This window comes from Pinus tabuliformis, chromosome 2_2 (genome assembly GCF_031772625.1).
Source record: "Pinus tabuliformis cultivar Carrire ecotype Pingquan chromosome 2_2, CPIR1, whole genome shotgun sequence".
Lineage (NCBI taxonomy): Eukaryota > Viridiplantae > Streptophyta > Pinopsida > Pinales > Pinaceae > Pinus > Pinus tabuliformis.
The window spans coordinates 456,234,925-456,243,122 of record NC_142300.1 but is presented as its reverse complement, the minus strand read 5'-3'; the positions used below and the strand labels follow the sequence as shown (position 1 = coordinate 456,243,122).

The window sequence follows — 8,198 nt, the reverse complement described above, 5'->3', positions numbered from 1 at the left end:
TGTTGAAATTTTATAAAGAGACATAATATTAAGCTCAAGCATAATTAACTAGAGACCACTACAATAAACATGATGCCATGTTTTTCAAACACTTTTATCCCACAATTCTTTGAGCATAATGTCTTCGTGAAATGGTTGTTTTCTGTAGTAAATTTCCCCTTGTAAACTGCGTTTGGTGATTCTTCTCTCTGCATGTAACAACAATTATACATAATGAACTCATCACATCCAATAATATTAGTTATAATTCATCATTCAATCATTTAGAAAGTGATTAGTTTAGAAACTATCACTCCATTCTTTGCAAAAATCATGATTCTTTGATGCAACACTATCACCAGTAAAACTCTAACATCATGATTATCTAAAATATCAATTTATCAAACCCAAAGGATTATTAATTTTTCATTAAATATATAATTGGATCACTACCATTTCTCATTTCTATTTCAAAACCGTTAATAATCTTCTACGTGTTGTAACTCCTGGCTTGAAACACTTCTTGCGCATGCATAAATAAAAGTCGCATCCATTTGGTGATTTCAAACTATTTTAATTGCGTGATTTATAAATTATTTATATTGATTTGTGCTCATGTTCAATCAATATTTTTTGATTTATTTTTGGTTGATGCATGGCCATGTTCCATTATTTATGTTTTGTATTTTTTTTAGAAACTGCGATGAATTTTTTATTTCTTTTTTTCCTTTTTTCTATTAATTAAACAATGCGCAGCAAGGAAAAACAATAACACAGCTAGTAAATCATGCACAGGAGACACAACAAATTTAACGTGGTTCACCCAACCAATCTGGGCTACGTCCACCAAACATAGGCATCGACAATCTTTATTAATCAAACAGGAGATTACATAATTAATCAAGTTCCTCACAAACTCTCTCACACAAAAAACAATCCGTATGGATACCTGTTTTATAGCAAGGAGAATCTAACTGCCTCATAAATCCTCTCACATCAAATATAGGATGCATTAACTCTCTCCCAACAACCTAGAGCTAATCTAGCAACAAATTCCTATTGTTGTCACACATTAGAGATTTTTGCCTATTTTGTGAAACAGAAAATCTCAACAATATCCACCTTGACAATAATTAGCCTGATGCCCTGTTTGTTTATTATTTTTATCTTTTCTGCAAGCCAAGAGAAGCCAAACACCAGCGTAGCTTCTCTAACAAAACTGGTTTCGTGAATATGTCTGCACAATTCTCCTTTGTATGCACCTTTTCAAGAGAGACTCCCCTTTCAGTGATAACCTGTCTTACAAAATGGTACTTGATCGGTATATGCTTTGATTTACTATGATAGGCCGGATTCTTAGCCAAATGTATTGCACTTTGACTGTCACAAAATAACTTGATGTTGTCCTGCAACCTACCAAATTCACCAAACAAACCTTTCAACCAAACCGCTTCTTTGCAAGCATGAGAAGCAGCAATGTATTCTGCTTCAGTAGTGGATAAAGCAACAATGTTCTGTAGCTTTGACATCCAGCTGATAGCTCCACCTGCAAGAGTAAAGACATACCCTGATGTTGACCTTCTCTTATCCAAATCACCTGCAAAATCGGAATCAACATATCCACAAACAAATTCACTACTCTTATTGTAAGTGATACAATAACTACTTGTGCCTCTCAAATACCGAAGCACCCATTTCACTGCTGACCAGTGTTCTTTACCCAGATTTGCCATATACCTGCTGACAACCCCAACTGCATGTGAAATATCTGGTCGCGTACACACCATCGCATACATTAAACACCCTACTACATTAGCATATGGAATTCGAGACATAAATTCCTTTTCTTCATCTGAATTAGGACATAAACCCGAAGAAAGCTTGAAATGGGAAGCGAGAGGGACTGACATAGGCTTCACGTTATTCATACCAAACCTCAAAAGTATTTTCTCAATATACTTCTGTTGTGATAGCCATAGCTTACCATTGCTCCTGTCTCTAAAAATCTCCATGCCCAAAATTTGTCTTGCTGCTCCTAGATCTTTCATATCAAATGTCCTTGCCATTTGAGCCTTCAACCTATTGATTTCTTCTATGCTTTTGCTTGCTAAAAGCATATCGTCAACATACAATACTAAGATAATGAATATGCCATTTTTAAATTGCTTAAAATAAACACAATGATCATATTCACTTCTAACATATTTCTGACTCAACATGAAAGAATCAAACTTCTTATACCACTTCCGAGGCGACTGCTTCAGGCCATATAATGAGTTCTTGAGCTCGCAGACAAATTTCTCATTGCGATGTTGAACAAACCCTTCCGATTGTTCCATATAAATTTCCTCATCTAAGTCTCCATGTAGAAATGCAGTCTTAACATCTAATTGCTGCAACTCTAAATCAAGCAAAGCCACTAATGCTAACACAATTCTAATTGAAACAATTTTAACCATTGGTGAAAAAATCTCATGAAAGTCAATGCCAGCTTTCTGAGAAAACCCTTTTGCAACCAGCCTTGCTTTGTACCTGTCTTCCGTATCATTCACACCCCGTTTCAGCTTGAAAACCCATTTACACCCCATAGTTTTCCTGTCTTTCGGAAGCTCAACCAGATCCCATGTGCCATTCTTACCTAAGGCCATCATTTCGTCCTTCATGGCTGCTTTCCACTTGTCACTTTTCGAACCTTCTATTGCTTCCTAATAGCACAGAGGTTCATCGTCATTAGCAGTAAATGCAACTGAAGTAACATAATCATCATACCTTCTCGGTGGCCGTTTGATTCTTGTCGACCTCCTTAAGGATGTTTCTGGCACTTCCTCGATTGGTTGACTACCATTTGTAGGAACTTCTTGATGATCAGTATCTGAGACCTGTTCATGATCTATACCTGAACCCTGTTCATGTTATGATTCTGAAACGTGTTCATGACTAGTATCTGAACTATGGTCATCATGACTATCATTAGAAATGCTATCAAACTGAATGTGCTGAAAGTCAGATACATCATCTTGTTTTAATCTACTATCTACATCTAACTGTACAAGAGAGGATTCATTAAACTTTACATCTCTGTTGATGATGATTTTGCGGGTAGTAGGATCCCACAATCTATATCCCTTTGTTCCAAAACCATACCCAACAAAGATATACCTTTTAGACTTTGGATCTAATTTAGTTCGTTGATGTTTAGGCACTAGAGCATATGCATCACAACCAAACACTCTGACTTTAGAATAGTCACAAGGGTGTCCTTTCCATACCTCTTGCGGAATCTTGCAGCCTATCGCCGTCGACGGAGATCGGTTTATCACATAACAAGCTGTTGCCACCGCTTCCGTCCACAACTCCTTTTGCAACCCAGCGTTACTCAGCATACTCCTTGCTCTCTCTAGCAGAGTCCTATTCATGCGTTCAACAACTCCATTTTGCTGAGGAGTATAAACCGTGGTCTTATGTCTCTCGATCCCTACATCCTTGCAATAGCTGTCAAACTCCTTGGAAGTAAACTCACCACCATTGTCAGTTTTTAAACACTTTATTGTTCTACGAGTGCTGTTTTCTACCAATGCTCTAAACTGCTTGAAAACTGAAAAAACATCAGACTTCCTTTTCAACATGTAGACCCACACTTTCCTAGAAAAGTCATCAATAAATGATACAAAATAAGACGAGCCACCATATGAGGTTGTAGGGGCTGGTCCCCAAACATCTGAATGGATATAATCAAGTATGCCTTTACTAGTATGTTTGCCTATTTTAAACTTTTGTTTATTTTGTTTTCAAAACAGGCAATGCTTACAGAAATCTAACTTTCCAGACTTTAGATTTGGAAGTAACTTGCGATCAGCCAAAATTTTTAACCCTCTTTCACTCATATGCCCCAATCTTTGATGCCATAAGTGAATGGAACTACTGTCATGTTCAGACACCGTAGATACATAATCTGACCCTGTACTTCCTTCTAACTGAAATAGATTTCCTACCTTCTTAGCTTTCATAACTAGTAAAATACCTTTGTAAATTTTCATTACTCCACCTTGAATTACAGTTTTATATCCATTTGAATCAAGTGCTCCTAATGAAATCAAATTTTTCCTTAAATCTAGTACATGCCTCACATCAGTTAACATTTTAGTTGTCCCATCAAACATTTGCAGTTGTATACTCCCAATCCCCACAATATTACATGTTACATCATTACCCATGTACACAACGCCATCATCAATTGATTTATATGTCTTAAACCAGTCTTTATGAATACACATGTGGTTTGATGCCCCAGAATCTAACAACCAATGTTCACCATGATTTGACACATTAACTGATAATACTTCATCACTCATACCTGAACCAAATGCCGAACCTGTATCTGTCGTATTTGCCTCCTTCTTCTCTGTCAAAGAATCTGCTTTAGAAGTTTGCTACTGTCGCTTCCAGCAGTCCTTCTTTAAATGCCCTGATTTGCCACAAAACCAACACTTTAGCTTACTCTTCTTCCCTTTCGACTTTGAACATGAGTCATTCGGCCTCCTGAAGCGTCTTTCTTTCGAATGACCTCTAACCATCATAGCTTCTGATGTAGAGGTTTCTGAATGCGACCTTCTCCTTGTTTCTTCCGATAATAAAGATGCAACTACATCATCAAACTCAATAGTTTCTGATGAACTAAGACTTATAGAAGTAACAAAATGATTCCATGACTCGAGCAACGAGCATAATAAAGTAATAGCTTTATTCTCGGATTGAATTTTTACTTCTATACTTTGTAATTGCACAAGAAGAGTATTAAAGGCATTTAAATGATCAGCAATCGATATACCTTCCTTCATTCGTAAACTGTACAACTGTCGCTTAAGGAGAATCCTATTGGTTAAGGATTTGGTCATGTACAGTTTCTCCAGTTTCGTCCACAAACCAGCAGCTGTTGTCTCCGACACGATATTAAACAGGACATCATCAGCCAGACACAGTCGAATAGCACTGATTGCTCTTTCATCCATCTCGGCCCACTCATTATCTGTGATGTTGTAAGGCTGTTTGGATTTGCCCAACAACGCCTTTGCCACACCATGTTGGACAAGCAAATCGTACATCTTCACCTTCCAGATCTCGAAATTATTTTTGCCATTAAACTTCTCAATTTCAAACCGGGCACTCTGAGTTTTCGCCATCTTGTATCAACCAAAAAACAATAATCTCCAAATCCAACTTTTTAAAACACCAGCAATTAATATATAAAAACTGCCTATGCCTTATATGACACTACCTTTGCTTTTTAAAAAAAAAAAAAAAAAAAAAAACTGAGTTACAATACAAAAAAAAACTGAGTATCAAAGTGCACTGGAACAATGCGCCAATGGAGCACTGGCGTATTTAATCAAGTAAAAAATGTGCCTTTCTATTTATTTTGAGCTATTGTTTAACCAACAAATTCACGCTAATGGAAAATCACTCCGAACAAAACCAAACAGCAACTGCAGTTTTACCAACACCATGCATTAAAGGTTGGCACGCTGCAAATCTATACGCATAGATGGCAGCTATACGAACAGCAAAAGAACTTCACGCAGGTTTAAAAAATACTCTCCACGCAAGGTTGACATACCTCTACGCTGGAGTACGCACCAGCAATGAATACACACCAGCACAAAAAATTCACGCACCAGGAATCAACGGAATACACCAGCAGGCAAGGGATTTTACGCACCACGCAGCACCTCCAGGCAGCAAGCGATCAATACACATCACGCAGCAATCATTCAACGCAGCACCATTCACATGCACCAGCAGCGATCCACTCCATGCAGTTGGACAACAGTTCAACCACGCACCTCCACGCAGCAAGTTTGAGGCGCACCAGTTGCCATACGTACCAGCAATGAATGGAATGCTCCCGCAGGGTTTACGCACCACCAGTTCTGCGCATAACAGACTCCACGCACCAGCAATGTTTTATGGTGTTAATCCTCCCACGCCGCAGGTAACAGCAATCTCCACGCAGGTAATACCTCCAGGTATGGTAGCGCCAACCTCCACGCTTCACCTCCACGAGTTTGGCACCACGGTCGACCAGCAACACCGTCACAAACAGTGCGCAGTTCCACCTTTACGCTCCAACAGCCACTCCGCTTTGTTAAACGATGTGTACGCAGGAGCTCCAATCCACAGCCCTAGTATATGCCGTTCCACAACTACGCTGCAACGCTCCAACAATGCAGGTCATACGCACAGACTTTGGGCCCGTCACTCCTCCGCTGTGCGCTGCTCTGATACCACTTGTTAATTAAACGATGCACAGCAAGGAAAAACAATAACACAGCTAGTAAATCATGCACAGGAGACATAGCAAATTTAACGTGGTTCACCCAACCAATCTGGGCTACGTCCACCATACATAGGCATCGGCAATCTTTATTAATCAAACAGGAGATTACATAATTAATCAAGTTCCTCACAAACTCTTTCACACAAAAAACAATCCGTATGGATACCTGTTTTATAGCAAGGAGAATCTAACTGCCTCATAAATCCTCTCACATCAAATATAAGATGCATTAACTCTCTCCCAACAACCTGGAGCTAATCTAGCAACAAATTCCTATTGTTGTCACACATTAGAGATTTTTGCCTATTTTGTGAAATAGAAAATCTCAACATTTTCTTTTTATGTCGCGGGTCTTAGGGAAAGTTGTGAGAGTGGAAGTGAACAATGCAAGGGAAGCCATGAGGATGGCACATGTTTTAATTAGGGTCCATTCTTGTAAAAGGATGGATGATCAAACTCACAAGCCACATTGAAGGGAATTAGCTTTGGATGGTCTTGTGAGGCCAAGCTTTTGAGACGATAAGCGAAGCTGGTCACAGTCTGCGTGTCGTTATAAAATGGAAGATTAGGCATGACTGGAGTCGATGTGGTAGAGCCTCCCTCGTATTCTAAAATGGCCGTGGTAGTCGTGTTATCGAAGGGAACTCCTTGTCCACTGGAATATGCACGAGCAGCCATGTAGTATCTGCCTATACCCTGATCGGCAGTGAGAAGTACGTCTGTAGTTTGCCCCGGACCGAGCATAATAACATTGGTCTGCAGAGGCTTGGTATACGAAGCATCCACAGCCACAACGGTCATTGTGTGGCTAGCTACCGAGAAGAATAGGTCAGTATTCATTGCAGCATTGATGATGCGTAGAAAATTGGTTTCCCCAGCCTTCACCGAGGCAAGAAAGGTGTCTGCATCCATTATTTGCCATTAGCCGATCATTTTCCAACACTAAATCCGCAAATAGCCGAGAGATTTTCAATCTAGTAGATGCTTAATTGAACGAGAAGCGTACCTGAAGTGGAACATGCACGAGCAGCCATGTCTGTCAAGAAGCTTTGTCCAAATTTTGTCTCACAGCTTCTTCCTCTGAAGCAATTGCTGAATCGACTGTCTCAGGTGCCATTGTTGGGTCAATTACCTCTATTTCAGTAGTTGTAGGAGCATCTTGCGAGAAGAGAATGTTATTATAGAATAAAGAAAGAGTACTCGATATTGTAACCTCAAGGAGCACCTTCCACTTTCAAGCTATGCGTTAGGGAAAGACCAAGATCGTAGGCATTGCTTTCACGCGGGTTGGATCGGAAAAAGAATTCCCCATAGGGAGGAATCGATGTTTTGTATGCGAGAGCTACTATGTCGAGTCTTCCCCGATAACTGATGTCAGAATGCTCTCCATATTACATTTCGGGATATCGGCAGTTGGACTTTCCTCTCGAATTCGGCTCACTAACAATCACACGAAAGAATCGACCAAGCACGTGACACGCTGGGGACAGATTTCAGAAAGATGGACTTGTTTTGCTTCTTTGAAAATTCAGCTTCATTCTACGACTGTCAAGAAGCTTTGTGTAACGCATAATATAATCACTGTGAACGGACAGTTCCCAGGTCCAACGCTCCATGTTACTAACGGAGACACCCTTATAGTCAAAGTGTACAACAAAGCGCAATATAATGCTACTATTCACTGGTGCGTCTCGAATTCTGCTGAATCAGTTGATTGATATTAAAGCAATTGAATCTTGATAAATCTCAAAGTAAACATTATTTTAGTAGTGCTTTTTGTTTTTGGATGCATGCAGGCATGGAATTCGTCAATTCCGCACAGGGTGGGCTGATGGGCCTGAATTTGTAACCCAATGCCCCATTCGCCCAGGAGGGAGTTACACAT

General features: G+C 39.6%; 1 pseudogene; it reads right to left on the bottom strand.

The window, feature by feature from the left end:
• Positions 1 to 6,733: 6,733 nt before the first annotated feature.
• On the bottom strand, positions 6,734 to 7,347 carry LOC149193222 (laccase-12 pseudogene; annotated as a pseudogene).
• Between the last annotated feature and the right edge of the window lie 851 nt (positions 7,348 to 8,198).